We start from the raw sequence: 15,413 nt of genomic DNA on the forward strand, positions 1-15,413 counted from the left end.
GTTCAAAGGTGGGCATGTAACCTAGTTCAGGACAATGACACTCAATTCTGGGACACTTCTTAGAATTATGGTGAAGAGACAATTTCTCTGTGCAGTGACTGCTAGCTCTAGGCTGAGGTAAGCCTGAGCTACAAGGTCCCCATGAGGACAGGGTCCACCTAAGAATGATGCCAACCCAGGAGGTCTGCAGAGCCAACAGGTGGAGAGAAACTAAGGCCTAATACCCCTGGAGCCCCTGGTTCAGTTTTCTGTGGACTTTAGCATTTTGTGAGCCAATAATTTCCCTCCCTCTCCTTATTTTTAACTTTACCCATTTTGAGTTGAACAACTTCCTTTACTTACATCCAAATGAATCCTAACTGATTTAGGTTTTTAAATTGTTTTGATTTTTCTTTTCTTTGTTGTTTTTTTTTGGTTTTGATTTTTCTATTGCATTGTTTGTATGATTTTCCAGTGGCTTCACTGTTTCACTGCATAACCAAAGGTATTTTAAAACTATTTATAATGCAAAGTATTAATTAGATTTAAAAAAGAAACATAGGAGCTGAGAGATGAGCTTCCCTTTGTATGTTCCACAAACATAAAAAGTTAGTGTCTCTTGTTTCTCTAGTTAGTTTGTTTAGCACATTTTTAGGTCAAACGTTGGCATCTGAGTTTCCTTCCTTCTTGGTCAAAACTAACAACTTCATGGAATTTTTTTAGGTTTTTAGTTCTTCAGATAATAGCATACAGAAGCTTATTACCGTGTAGCACATTAAATATTGCCCTGGGGGCTGAGAATAGAGCAAAAGCTACTGATAGCGCTGACTGAAGCCAGTTCCCTTTTGGGGGAATCATTCAGTTGAATCACGAATGATTTCTTAGCTTGCCCTTTATTGTGTCTTGTTCCAGACACCTAAAGCACAGTTTGGAAATTAATATTCTTTCTTATGAGATGAGATAGATTATATGTTAACTGTCTTATAAGAGTCAATAAGAATGTTTATTGTTTTAGAAATAAGGCATAAGGGTGGGTGGGGAAGACAGTATATTTTCCTCCAAACAGAGCCAAGGGAGGGCAAGTCATCCTCTGTTTAAACCTCATTCTGAAAAATATTTTTTTCAACAAGAGGAGCCACAAAACATGGTACTTCCCTGGCAGTCCAGTAAAGACTCTGTGATTCTGCTGCAGGGGGCATGGGTTCTATCCCTGGTTGATGTGGCCAAAAAAAAAAAAAAAAAAACACCACGAAACAAACATTTCTCCAATAGTCTCATGGAGATCACATGTGGAGGCAAGACTGGGAGTCACCTGAAGCACAGACATATGGGCAAGAACTGCACTATAGGACCATGCACATTGAAAAAGAAGTCTTTCCTGAGTTGAAACACTGTAAAACATACTGGAGGAAGCAAACATTCTTAGAAATACCATTGCTATAAACTCTATACTTAAACCATGTCCTATGCAAGGCAAAAGCAAAGAGTAAAAATTGCCTGGAATTAGAAATAAGGGAACTTATATGAGGAAATGACACAGGCATGACAAGGATAGTGTGGAGCCCACAGAGTAAGATGGACAGTGTAAGGAGAGACCTGGGCAGGAACTTTAGAGCACAGACATTTCTCTCAGCCCTGCTTGGCTAAGTCTTCACCAATTTTCATTTTTTTTGGGGGGGGGGGGAGGGGTGGGCGTTAAACATGAGTTTTTCTTTCTCACAGAACAAGCTGGTGGGCAGGGTCCCAAGAGTGAGCAGCTCTGCAGGCCCTTCCGTCTCGGTTACGTCCGGGATATGTTCCCACACATCTACTAAGTGGCGGTCGCACCTTAACACCCCCATCCTTACTCCTCCAAAAGCCCCAAACTCAGGCAGGTAAGGGAGCCCTGTCTCCACGACCCCCACCACTCACTCCCTGCCTCCTCTTAAACCTTACTGACCGGATCAGGGTCACGTGGCCAGACGTCAACCCTGCTGAGGGGTCAGAGGGGACTAGGAGCCACCACGCCTCCCCATCCAGGCCCAAGCCAACATGATGGCTCAGCAGGCCCAGGAGGGTTAGGAGTTCGCACCTTCCTCCCCCGCCTCCGGCAGGATCTCCGGGCTGCCGTTCGGTCCGCCTGCGGGCCCGTGTCCTTGGGGGGCGGCGGAGCTGGTGAGGCACGGGTACGGGACAGCGGCAGTGGGGAGTCTGGAGCAAGAGCCTGTGGCGCTCTGAGGACGGCCCAGACCTAGGACCTCCTGCACGTGGTGGGGCAGCTCACCGAGGGCTGGGGGTCAGGGAACGAAAAGTCAGAGGTCTGATGGGGCCTGGGGGCTACCGTGAGGGGTCAGGGACTCACCGGGCGGGTTGTCGGCGGCGGGTAGGGCGCCTCGGCCAGTGTCGGCACGTCCTCCAAGCTCAGCTTCGTGGTCAGCTAGTCCGTGTGCTTGAGGATCTCGCTGGAGCCGAAGCCGGAAGGCATGAGGTGTCCCGCTCCACGTCCAGGACGGCGCAGGCCACCAGCAGGTGCAGACGGGCCAGGGCGCCCTGTCCACAGCGCCTCCCACGGCCGAAGGACTTCCGGGAAGGGGCATTCCCTCTTGACCCAGAGGAGCAGCCACCGGAAGCAGAAGCAGAGAGAGCCGGAATCGGGGAGGGGGGAGGGTCCGGAAAGTCTCAGAGCGGCGGCTCCAGCACCTTCAGGAGCAGCAGGAGTTGCCGCTTCATTATCTCCTCAGAGTTCCGGAGCACGAACTCCGTGACGCCCCCAAAACAGCGGAAGGCATCCACCTCGTCCTGAGAGCCGTAGCGGATCGGGAAGAGAAGGTCACTCCTGCCCTGGACATAGCCGAGCTCGTCATGGTACAGGCAGTCGGGGAGGAGGATGTCGTTCAGCAGGCCCAGCCCTGGGTTCTCGCGACCCTCGAAGAATCTGTTGGTCCTATGAGAGCGGCTCTCGCTCTCGTCTCTGGCCATGAGGCTGCGGTATCCATGCGGCGGTGAGTTCCTCCGCCCCTGCCCGGGCCTCACGGATTTCCACGGCAGCTTCAGGTGGAAATCCTCGTCGGTTTTCTTGTGCACATGGGTCTTGCGCTCCCTGGCAGAGCCCTCCCAGCTGAGGTAGCGCAGGAGGAACCGCCAAACCTGGCGCCCGTAGGCTGGGGCTCAGACCCTGGGGGACCCGCCCCCACGCCGCCCGCCGGCCCTGCCCAGCCCTCCCCGAGGGGGTACTCGGCTCCTCACTCCTGAGAAGAGCCGGGGTCTCAGCTCAGGCACCTGCTGCAGGAGGCCCTCGGAGCACACGCCGTGGGCCCACTCCTCTCCTGTGACCGGAGGCGTCCGCTCCACAGCGGCCGCAGCCCCAGCTCCACACCGGAAGTGGCCTGCAACCCAGGTGGGGCGCGTATTCAGAGGCCGGAAGAGGCTCGCTGGAGGCCCCGTCCAGGTGTGGCTGCAGGTCTCCCCTGAAGAGGTTGGTCACGCGGGAGAAGCCGCAGAAGGTGGTGCAGTAGGAATCCTGGAGGAAGCGAGACACCACGTGGGAACTGTCCTGCTCAAAGAGCTGGAGGTGGTGGAAGGAGTTGGAGAGGGCCGGGGAGGCGTAGGGGGAGATGAGGTGGAGGTGGCGGTTCTGTGGGGAGCTGGCCGACAGCAGGTGGCAGCTGAAGACACAGAGCAGGGCGCTGGTGCCCCACGGTGGACTTGCAGGGCAGGCGGGGAGCCTGTGGCCTGCGTGACCAGGACCAGGCAGGCCCAGCTGAGGCCGGACTTTGAATGGCGGATGGCCTTGAGCTCCCCCAGACCTACTCACTACGAAGACCAGGGAGCCCCTGCGGGAGCTGGGCTCTGGACCTCTCGTGGCTCTGAGTGGCCGGGCTGCGGCTGACCTGTGCTCATGACTGCCCTCTTTGGGGTTCATAGCCGGGGTCAAAGGTCAGTTCCTCCTCAGAAGTGCAGGAGTCATCCCCACTGTTGTCCTTCTTGGAGAAGAGGATTTGAGTGGAATCTCTAGCCTCTCTACAGGAGCCCAGTGCAGGAGGATGTCATTTGTCCTTCTCCACAACACGGATGACGCGGTCCATGAGGGAGTCCGGGTCTTGCTGCTTCTTGGTGTGCAGGTACGTGCCTCTTTACTAATTTGTTAACGAGTGGAGTTGATGTGAAGGAAAAATATTTGTAGAATGACTAGGACTGGCCGTATACTATGTTAGGTAGTTCTGGGTCAGATGCACATTATGTTTTATTTTGTATGATTTTTGCTTAGGTTAAGTATATAGAACACTGCCTATAGTTATTCCACAGGAAGGAATCTATCGTTGTAGTTAATCGTTTGTAGTTTCCATGAAATCTTTAGCCTGATGCATCTCTCCTAAGAGGTACAGTTAAGATCCTGATGCTCAGTGTGGGTAGACAAGAAAAGCACACTCCTGGTGGATGGGATGGTCTTGCTGAGGTGATTTCCATGTGATTGTGCCTCTTGAGCAATCCTGTCAAACAGACTATTCCAGGAGGTAGTAGGCTTTGTATTTCCAAAGCCACAGATCTGGGCATGTACAAAGCCAACTCCATGGATGCTCCTTTAAATAGCTAAACTGATTGGTACAAGAAAGTCTCCCTAGTGGTACCTCTGCATCTCCTCTATTCATATGGCTCTCTTCTTCGTCAGTTTCCCCCCCACTTTTTTTATTGTGGTAAAATGTACAAAATGTAAAATTTACCATCTTAACCATTTTTAAGTGTTCAGTTCATTGGTATTAAATACATTCATAATGTTGCGCAACCATCACCACCATCCATCTCCAAGGTTCTTTTCATCTTCTAAAAATGGAACTCCATACCCACTAAACAATAACTCCCTATTCCTTCCCCTCTCCAGCCCCTGGGAGCTACCATTCTACTTCCTGTCTCTATGATTTTTTTTTTTTTTGGTCTGGCTCTCTTCTTGATAACACTGTAACTGGTCAGGGAGACTACTGCGGGGGGTGGGGGCGAGTCAGTCACAATATATGGAGCTGTAGGAAAAGCAACAAGGAAGAATGGGACCTGTACTCTGTCAAGCATCCAGTACAGTTAGTTGGATCACCTTGCACAAGTTCTTTAAGCACTCTGGCCTCAGTTTCCTCATTTGCAAAATGGGGACAATAACAGTACTTACCACATATGATTTTTATGAGGAAGAAGTGGATTAATACATGTAAAATACACAGAGCAGTACCTGGCACATCCTAAGCACGAAATAAATTTTAGTGATAGTGATCTCTCATTAGGATAATTGTTGCTGGTTAAATTAGCCAGTTCAAGCAGAAAATGAAGTTATAGCTGACACAGCCCCACCAGGCTGTGTGGGACTAGAGACTCAGCTGTGAGGATAGTTTGGTTGTTCCAATGGCCTCTATACTATTTCATGTTTATGTCAGCTTTTTCATTTTGTGTAGACTTGCAATATTATTTTCTGTTGAAAGCACCCTATGGCAATGTGAAGGATACAAATAAATCAGCACTTCTCATGTGGAAGGGAACCCATGAGTTCATCACTGAGATTAACGGTCATGTTAGTGACGATATCATTGCCTAGAAAATTTTGGCTGTTACCAGAGAAAGTATCCAAGGAGCTGAGCTATTATTAAATTGCTATTATAGAAATTGATATTTTCTTTTTTTTAATATCTTTATTGGAATATAATTGCTTTACAATGTTGTGTTAGTTTCTGCTGTACAATAAAGTGAATCAGCTATATGTATACATATATACTCATATACCCACCCTCTTGAACCTCCCTCCCACCCTCCCTATCCACCCCTCTAGGTCGTCATAAAGCATAGAGCTGATCTCCCTGTGCTATGCAGCAGCTTCCCACTAGCCATCCATTTTACATTTGGTAGTGTATATATGTCAGTGCTACTCTCTCACGTCGTCCCAGCTTCCCCATCCCACACTGTGTCCTCAAGTCCGTTCTCTACGTCTGCGTCTTTATTCCTGCCCTGCCACTATGTTCATTAGTACGGGTTTTTTAGATTCCATATATATGCATTAGCATAATGTATTTGTTTTTCTCTTTCTGACTTACTTCACTCAGTATGAGAGACTCTAGGTCCATCCAACTCATTGCAAATAACTCAATTTCGTTCCTTTTTATGGCTGAGTAATATTCCATTGTATATATGAGTCACATCATCTTTATCCATTCATCTGTCGATGAACATTTAGGTTGCTTCTATGTCTTGGTTATTGTAAATAGTGCTGCAGTGAACATTGTGATACATGTATCTTTTTGAATTATGGTTTTCTCAGGGTATATGCCCAGTGGTAGGATTGCTGGGTCATATGGTAATTTTATTTTTAGTATTTTAAGGAACCTCCATACTGTTCTCCATAGTGGCTGTATCAATTTACATTCCCACCAACAGTGCAAGAGGGTTCCCTTTTCTCCACACCTTCTCCACCATTTATTGTTTCTAGATTTTTTGATGATGGCCATTCTGACTGGTGTGAGGTGATACCTCATTGTAGTTTTGATTTGCATTTCTCTAATGATTCGTGATGTTGAGCATCTTTTCATGTGTTTGTTTGCCATCTGTGTGTCTTCTTGGGAGAATAGTCTATTTAGGTCTTCCACCTATTTTTGGATTGGGTTGTTTGTTTTTTTTGATATTGACCTAAATGAGCTTCTTGTATATTTTGGAGATTAATCCTTTGTCAGTTGCTTCGTGTGCAAATATTTGCTCCCATTCTGAGGGTTGTCTTTTCATCTTGTTTATAGTTTCCTTTCCTGTGCAAAAGCTTTTAAGTTTCTTTAGGTCCAATTTGTTTATTTTTATTTTTATTTCCATTACTCTAGGAGGTGGGTCAAAAAGGATCTTGCTGTGATTTATGTCATAGAGTGTTCTGCCTATGTTTTCCTCTAAGAGTTTTATAGTGACTGGCCTTACATTTAGGTCTTTAATCCATTTTGAGTTTATTTTTGTGTATGGTGTTAGGGAGTGTTCTAATTTCATTCTTTTACGTGTAGTTGTCCAGTTTTCCAAGCTCTACTTATTGAAGAGGCTGTCTTTTCTTCATTGTATATTCTTGCTTCCTTTGTCAAAGATAAGGTGACCATATGTGCATGGGTTTATCTCTGGGCTTTCTATCCTGTTCCATTGATCTATATTTCTGTTTTTGTGCCAGTACCATACTGCCTTGATTACTGTAGCTTTGTAGTATAGTCTGAAGTCAGGGACCCTGATTCCTCCAGCTCCGTTTTTCTTTCTCAAGATTGCTTTGGCTATTCGGGGTTTTTTGTGATTCCATACACATTGTAAAATTTCTTGTTCTACTTCTGTGAAAAATGCTATTGGTAATTTGATAGGGATTGCATTGAATCTGTAGATTGCTTTGGGTAGTACAGTGATTTTCACAATGTTGATTCTTACAATCCGAGAACATGGTATATCTCTCCATTTGTATCGTCTTTGATTTCTTTCATCAGTGTTTTATAGTTTTCTGTGTGCAGGTCTTTTGCCTCCTTAGGTAGGCTTATTCCTAGATATTTTATTCTTTTCGTTGCAGTGGTAAATGGGAATGTTTCCTTAATTTCTTTTTCTGATTTTTCATTGTTAGTGTATAGGAATGCAAGAGATTTCTGTGAATTAATTTTGTATCCTGCTACTTTACCAAATTCATTGATTAGCTCTAGTAGTTCCCTGGTGGCATCTTTAGGATTTTCTATGTATAGTATCATGTCATGTGCAAACAGTGACAGTTTTACTTCTTTTCCAGTTTGGATTCCTTTTATTTCTTTTTCTTCTCTGATTGCCGTGGCTAAAACTTCCAAAACTGTGTTGAATAATAGTGGTGAGAGTGGGCACCCTTGTCTTATTACTGATCTTAGAGGAAATGCTTTCAGTTTTTCATCATTGAGAATGATGTTGGCTGTGGGTTTGTCATATATAGCTTTTATTATGATAAGGTAGGTTCCCTCTATGCCCACTTTATGGAGAGTTTTTACCATAAGTGGGCGTTGAATTTTGTCAGAAGCTTTTTCTGCATCTATTGAGATGATCATATGGTTTTTATCCTTCAATTTGGTTAATATCGTGTATCACATTGATTGATTTGCATATATTGAAGAATCCTTGCAGTCCTGGGATAAACCCCATTTGATCATGGTGTATGATCCTTTTAATGTGCTGTTGGATTCTGTTTGCTAGTAGTTTGTTGAGGATTTTTGCATCTTTGTTTATCTGTGATATTGGCCTTTAATTTTCTTTTTTTGTGACATCTTTGTCTGGTTTTGGTATCAGGGTGATGGTGGTCTTGTAGAATGAGTTTGGGAGTGTTCCTCCCTCTGCTATATTTTGGAAGAGTTTTAGAAGGATCTGTGTTAGCTCTTCTCTAAATGTTTGATAGAATTCACCTGTGAAGCCCTCTGGTCCTGGGCTTTTGTTTGTTGGAAGATTTTTAATCAGAGTTTCAATTTCAGTGCTTGTGATTGGTCTGTTTATATTTTCTGTTTCTTCCTGGTTCAGTCTTGGAAGGTTGTGCTTTTCTAAGAATTTGTCATGTCATCCAGGTTGTCCATTTTATAGGCATATAGTTGCTTGTAGTAGTCTTTCATGATCCTTTGTATTTCTGCAGTGTCAGTTGTTGCTTCTCCTTTTTCATTTCTAATTCTGTTGATCTGAGTCTTCTCCCTTTTTTTCCTGATGAGTCTGGCTAATGGTTTATCCGTTTTGTTTATCTTCTCAAAGAACCAGCTTTTTTATTGATCTTTGCTGTTGTTTCCTTCATTTCTATTTCATTTATTTCTGCTCTGATCTTTATGATTTCTTTCCTTCTGCTAACTTTGTTTTTTTTTAATTCTTTCTCTAATTGCTTTAGGTGTAAGGTTAGGTTGTTTATTTGAGACTTTTCTTGTTTCTTGAGGTAGGTTTGTATTGCTATAAACTTCCCTCTTAGAACTGCTTTTGCTGCATTCCATAGGTTTTGGGTTGTTATATTTTCATTGTCATTTGTTTCTAGATATTTTTTATTTCCTCTTTGGTTTCTTCAGTAACATCTTGGTTGTTTAGTAGTGTATTGTTTAGCCTCCATGTGTTTGTATTTTTTACAGTGTTTTTCCTGTAATTTGATATCTAGTCTTATAACATTGTGGTTGGAAAAAATGCTTGATGAGATTTCAGTTTTCTTAAATTTACCAAGGCTTGATGTGTGACCCAAGATGTGATCTATCCTGGAGAATGTTCCATGTGTACTTGAGAATAAAGTGTATTCTGTTGTTTTTGAATGAAATGTTCTATAAATATCAATTAAGTCCATCTTGTTTAATGTGTCATTTAAAGCTTGTGTTTTCTTATTTATTTTCATTTTGGGTGATCTGTCCATTGGTGAAAGTGGGGTGTTAAAGTCCTCTACTATTATTGTGTTATTGTCGATTTCCCCTTTTATGGCTGTTAGCATTTGCATTATGTATTGAGGTGCTCCTATGTTGGGTGCCTAGATATTTACAATTGTTATATCTTCTTCTTGGATTGATCCCTTGATCATTATGTAGTGTCCTTCCTTGCCTCTTGTAATAGTCTTTATTTTAAAGTCTATTTTGTCTGATATGAGAATTGCTACTCCAGCTTTCTTTTGATTTCCATTTGCATGGAACATCTTTTCCATCCCCTCACTGTCAGCCTGTATGTGTCCCTAAGTCTGAAGTGGGTCTCTTGTGGACAGCATGTATACGGGTCTTGTTTTTGTATCCATTCAGCCAGTCTGTGTCTTTTGGTTGGAGCATTTAATTCATTTACATTTCAGGTAATTATTGATATGTATAATCCTATTACCATTTTCTTAATTGTTTTGGGTTTGTTTTTGTACGTCTTTTCCTTCTCTTGTGTTTCCTGCCTAGAGAAGTTTCTTTAGCATTTGTTGTAAAGCTGGTTTGGTGGTACTGAATTCTCTTAGCTTTTACTTGTCTGTAAAGCTTTTGATTTCTCCGTTGAATCTGAATGAGATCCTTGCTGGGTAGAGTAATCTTGGTTGTAGGTTTTTCCCTTTCATCACTTTAAATATATATTGCCAGTCCCTTCTGGCCTGTAGAGTTTCTGTTGAAAGATGAGCTGTTAACCTTATGGGGATTACCTTGTATGTTATTTGTTGCTTTTCCCTTGCTGCTTTTAATACTTTTTCTTTGTGTTTAATTTTTGTTGGTTTGATTAATATGTGTCTTGGCATGTTTCTCCTTGGGTTTGTCCTGTTTGGGAATCTCTGCACTTCCTGGACTTCATTGACTATTTCCTTTCCCAATTTAGGGAAGTCTTCGACTATAATCTCTTCAAATATTTTTTTAGACCCTTTCTTTTTTTCTTCTTCTTCTGGGACATCTATGATTCGAGTGTTGGTGTGCTTATTGTTGTCCCAGGGGTCTCTGAGACTGTCCTCCATTCTTTTTTTTTTTTTTTTAATAAATTTATGATTAACTTTATTTTTGGCTGCGTTGGGTCTTCATTGCTGCACACAGGCTTTCTCTAGTTGTGGCGAGTGGGGGCTACTCTTCATTGTGCTGCTTGGGCTTCTCATTGCGGTGGCTTCTCTTGTTTCAGAGCACGGGCTCTAGGCGAGTGGGCTTCAGTAGTTGCAGTGTGTGGCCTCAGTAGTTGTGGCTTGCGGGCTGTAAAGCGCAGGCTCAGTAATTGTGGTGCATGGGCTTAGTTGCTCCGTGGCATGTGGGATCCTCCCAGACCAGTGATCGAACCTGTGTCCCCTGCATTGGCGGGTGGATTCTTAACCACTGCACCACGAGGGAAGTCCCTGTCCTCCATTCTTTTTTCTTTATTCTGCTTTGTGGCAGCTATTTCCACCATTGTATCTTCTAGCTCACTTATCCATTCTTGTGCCTCAGTTATTCTGCTATTGATTCCTTCTAGAGTATTTTTAATTTTAGTTATTGTGTTGTTCATTACTGTTTGTTTGCTCTTTAGTTCTTCTAGGCCCTTGTTAAATATTTCTTTTATTTTCACTATTTCTGAGATTTTGGATTATCTATACTATCATTACTCTGAATTCTTTCTCAGGTAGTTTGCCTTTTTCCTCTTCATTTATTTGGTCTTGTGGGTTTTTATCTTGCTCCTTTGCCTGAAAGATATTTCTCTGTGTTCTCATTTTATCTCATTTACAGTATTGAGGTCTCCTTTCCCTAGGCTGCAGTGTTGTAGTTCCTCTTGTTTCTGTTCTCTGCCCTTGGTGGTGAGGTTGGTCCAGTGGCTTGCGTAGGGTTCCTGATGGGAGGGACTGGTGCCCACATTCTAGTGGGTGGAGCTGAGTCTTTTCCCTCTGATGAGCATGGCAGTGTCAGTTGGCGTGTTTTGGGGTGTCTGTGAGCTTAGTATGACTTTAGGTAGTCTGTGTGCTGATGGGTGGATTTATGTTTCTTTCTTGTTTGTTGTGTGGTGTGAGGCGTCCAATGCTGGGAGCTGCTGGCAGTTGGGTGGAGCCAGGTCTCAGATTCAGATAGAGGCCTCTGTGAGAACTCTCAGTGATTACTCTTACCTGGGGCCGGGAATTCTCTTGTGGTCCAGCATCCTGGACTTGGTGCTCCCACCCCAGAGCCTGAGGCCGGACTTCCAGTCAAGGAACAAAGACCCCGCAAGTTGTTCATCCTGGCAATAAAGAGGATTTAAAAAAAAAAGACTAACAAACCTCCAGGAAAAGGGTAAAAAGTAAAATCAAACAAACAAAATCAGAAACAAGGAAACACACATGCAAAAGAAACAGAAACAGAACCAAATGAAACAAAAAGCAAGAGAACAGCCAGACAAATAGTAGAACTCAAAAACAAAATCAAACAATTAGGATCCAAACTAACAAAAACACAAAAACCTAAAAACTTAACCAAAGCAATGTGCCAACTGAAGAATAAAGCAAGGAAACAACAAACCAATAAAAATGATTTAAAAATAATAAAATAAAATAAAAAGGGAAAAAACACCGGACAACAGAAAAGCAAAGTAGAAATGGAAATATAAAAAAATAAAATATATATTAAAGAAAAAGAAGAAGAAAAACGAATAAGGGAAAAGAGCACAGAACAACAGAAAAGCAAAGTAAAAATAGAAATATATGAAAAAAATAAAAATTGGGCTTCCCTGGTGGTGCAGTGGTTAAGAATCTGCCTGCCAGTGCAGGGGACACGGGTTTGAGCCCTGGTCCGGGAAGATCTCACATCCTGCAGAGCAGCTAAGCCCGTGTGCCACAACTACTGAGCCTGTTCTCCGCGAGCCACAGCTACTGAAGCCCAAGTGCCTAGAGCCCGTGCTCTGCAACAAGAGAAGCCACTGCAGTGAGAAGCTCTTGCACCTCATTGAAGAGTAGCCCCCTACTCTCTGCAACTAGAGAAAGCCCATGCGCAGCAACGAAGACCCAACACAGCCAAAAATAAATAAATAAAATAAATAAGTTTTTAAAAAGTTTTAAAAAATAAAAATAAAAAATGTTATAAAACATGAAAATCCCAAAAGACTAAAAAGAAAAAAATACTAAAACAACAAACAAACAAAAAACCAAATTGCTAGAACCAATAACAGAATGAATCAAAACATAATATGATTAATAGTAATAATTATGTTTCCCTGGGGTCTCAGCTGTAAGTGTCCTTGCACACACCATGAGCCACAGCCCACCTCTGCCTCCCCAGGAGGCCCTCCTCTGCCTCTGGGCTGGTCTCTGGACCTGCTGTGGGCCCTGTGGGGACCTCTGAGACTCTGATGTGGCCCATTTCCTACGTGTGCTGCCCCCAAAGTCCACAGCTGCCCGAGCTAGACCATTTTCATTTGTGGGAACACTCATTGTCTACTCAGATAATCCATAGAGGCAGGGTCTACCTAGGTGATCGCGGGGATTTAATCTGCAGCTTGGACAGCTGATGGAAAGAGTTTCGATCTTTTTCCTTAGTCCCCCTGTCCCTGGGGTTCAGCTTTGGTTTTATCCCCGCCTCTGCATGTGGTCCACCCACAGGAGTCTGGTCCTGAGGCTGCCTTGGAGCTCTTGAGTCTGCCCCTAGTGAGGACAGGGTGCAGAGGTGGTATGACTGCTTGGATCGTGGGAGCCCCAGCGGTGCCAAATGTGCAGGGAAGCTGGCGGCCACAGGTACAAGAGATATGGCCCTACTGAGGGCCTTTTCTCGATATTTTCTTTATATAACACCATCTCTTACTGCTTACAACTTGGGCTTTAAATGGCTTAAGAGATGGTATTGTTTGAGATTAAAAGGCCAAACTGAGCATGTGCTTACACATGCTCCACTAATGCTTTGCAGACACTGACTGGAGATTTTTTAAATTCCACTCCTACCTAGATGCTGTTGTTTCCATGACACTAGTTCTGGGAATGGCACTGAGCACATTCAGCCAGTGCAAGTGATGGATTAGATAGTAATTGATGTGTGTTACGAAACTCACATCTGGGCCTTCCACCAACTGAGAGTCAGTTTGATTTGATCTGGCAAGAGGAGTTTCAAAGCATTTGGTTTTTAAATTATAGTAATTTATAGAAAAGTGCCTCTTCAGATGACTATCAGCTGGTAGCAGGTTGAATTCCAAGAAAAAGGGCTCCTTCATTGTCCTAATTTTTCCAAATGGCACACCCACTAGGGTACTCCGTTTCAATATGGCCTCCTGGGACTATCCCTTCCATTTGTTGCATGTGCTGCCTACAGATTGAACCAGTGATGCTAAGACTGTAGTTCACTGTGCTGTAAATTTATTTTGGATTATTAGATAAAACTTGGGTTATGTAAACTGTGGGAGTAAAGTACTTCAATGTAAAGTTAGAATTTAAAAAATATTCATAAATTTATGTAAGCAGTATTTTTTTTTTCAATTCAAAGTAGATAGTGTTTGCTCTACAAAAATTCTCATGCCTTAAATTCTGTTTTCTGGTTCCTACATTCCCTTCCCTTGTTTCTGTCTTGTTATCTCTGTAGTGAACAAGATACAAACATTGAATACCTTCCTCCTCTCTTGACTCCTTTCCTAGCAAAACTTACAGATACTAATATCAGTCTTTCATTCTTGATTTTGGATTTCACCTTAGTATGCTTAAGTTTTTGTCTATATTTTACCTTTTCCAGGCATTTTCCCTTTAGGCTTTTTATTTCTTTTTGGGAAATGAAAGATTCTTCTCCTCCGTTAAAGGAATTTCAAGCATCATTAAGCAGCAAGGGAGTCTTTCTGGAAGGGGTAAGACAGTCTTCCAGTATCATTCTAGGCCTTGTTGTAAGATAGGTGCTGAAGGTAAACCTGATTTAATCACACTGGAGGGCTCTGAAAGAGAATCATCAGGAATCACCTTCCACTCAGCTATGGTTACTGGAAGCCTGTACCAGGTGAGGAATGACATGTTTTGGTGTCTTCCCTAAATATAAATTTCCTATATAGGTCCCCATGGTAGTGCTTCTCAACCTTTAATGTGCATATGAATCTCCTGGCATCTTATTAGACTATTAATCCTGATTCTATAGATTTTGGGTGGCACCTAAGATTCTCCATTTCTAACAACCTCCCATGTGATGCTAATGTGGTTGGTCCCTAGACTCGAGTAGCAAGGGTCTAGAGGGTCTTTCAAATCTTTCTTGTCTCTTTTTGACTTTTTTCTCCTTTTCCTGTGGTAAAGTTTATATAGATATACATTATGGTACATTTAATGTTATTTTTACTAGTAGTTGTGACATTCCATATGATAATCCCTTTAAATTAATCAAATATCATTATTCAGTCAAAAAATATTTATTAAGCACCCACAATGTGCTAGGTATTTTTCTGCATACTGGGAATATAGAAGTGAACAAGACAATATCCCTACCCTCTTGGAGCTTCTATTCTACTGGGTGAAGCAGACAATTACCAAACAATAAATAAATATACAAAATAATGCCAGATGGCAATAAGTGCTATGCAAAAAAATAGGCTAGGGTGAGGGAATAGAGAGTGATGGGGTAAGGGTGGTGGAGATGTAGGTCTATGATAGAGGTGTCCTGAATGTCCTCTCTTCTCCTCTTCAGATCACAGAAAAATTTAAATTATCAAGTTAATTATTAAGCAGGCTGGCATTCAGTTCAAACACTAGAAACCCATAGAAAGATTTATTGAATGAAAACAGAAAGTTGTACTTTCTCAATTCTACCAAATTTGAGTTGGCAGGTATAGTGTACATTGAATTAAATTGTCTACCTGTGTGTATAAACTCTTCCAGGTTATTAGGGCACCACTTATACTACCCATTGACATTTCTAAGTAGCCTAGAACATTAAAGACTTCTGAAAAGAATCAGTGAAACTTTTCAAAAAAGACTTAACATCAAGAACTTATTTAGGATACAATCACATAAATATGGTTAACTGATTTTTGATAAAGCAGCAAAGGTAATACAATGGAGCCAAGATACTCTATTCAACAAATGGTGCTATAACAACTGGATATCCACATGT

At 42.7% G+C, this 15,413-nt stretch overlaps 1 pseudogene across 1 annotated transcript; it reads right to left on the reverse strand.

Annotated features, from left to right (window-relative positions):
- Nucleotides 1-2,308: 2,308 nt before the first annotated feature.
- Nucleotides 2,309-13,545, reverse strand: LOC309630229 (TBC1 domain family member 17-like; annotated as a pseudogene). The gene is made up of 4 exons: nucleotides 13,387-13,545; nucleotides 11,480-11,589; nucleotides 3,205-4,089; nucleotides 2,309-3,133 (listed from the first exon to the last, which is right to left on the reverse strand). The product of its transcript is annotated as a TBC1 domain family member 17-like (transcript).
- Nucleotides 13,546-15,413: the final 1,868 nt, after the last annotated feature.

Source organism: Balaenoptera borealis (assembly GCF_965194805.1).
Source record: "Balaenoptera borealis genome assembly, chromosome: 6".
NCBI classification, from domain to species: domain Eukaryota; kingdom Metazoa; phylum Chordata; class Mammalia; order Artiodactyla; family Balaenopteridae; genus Balaenoptera; species Balaenoptera borealis.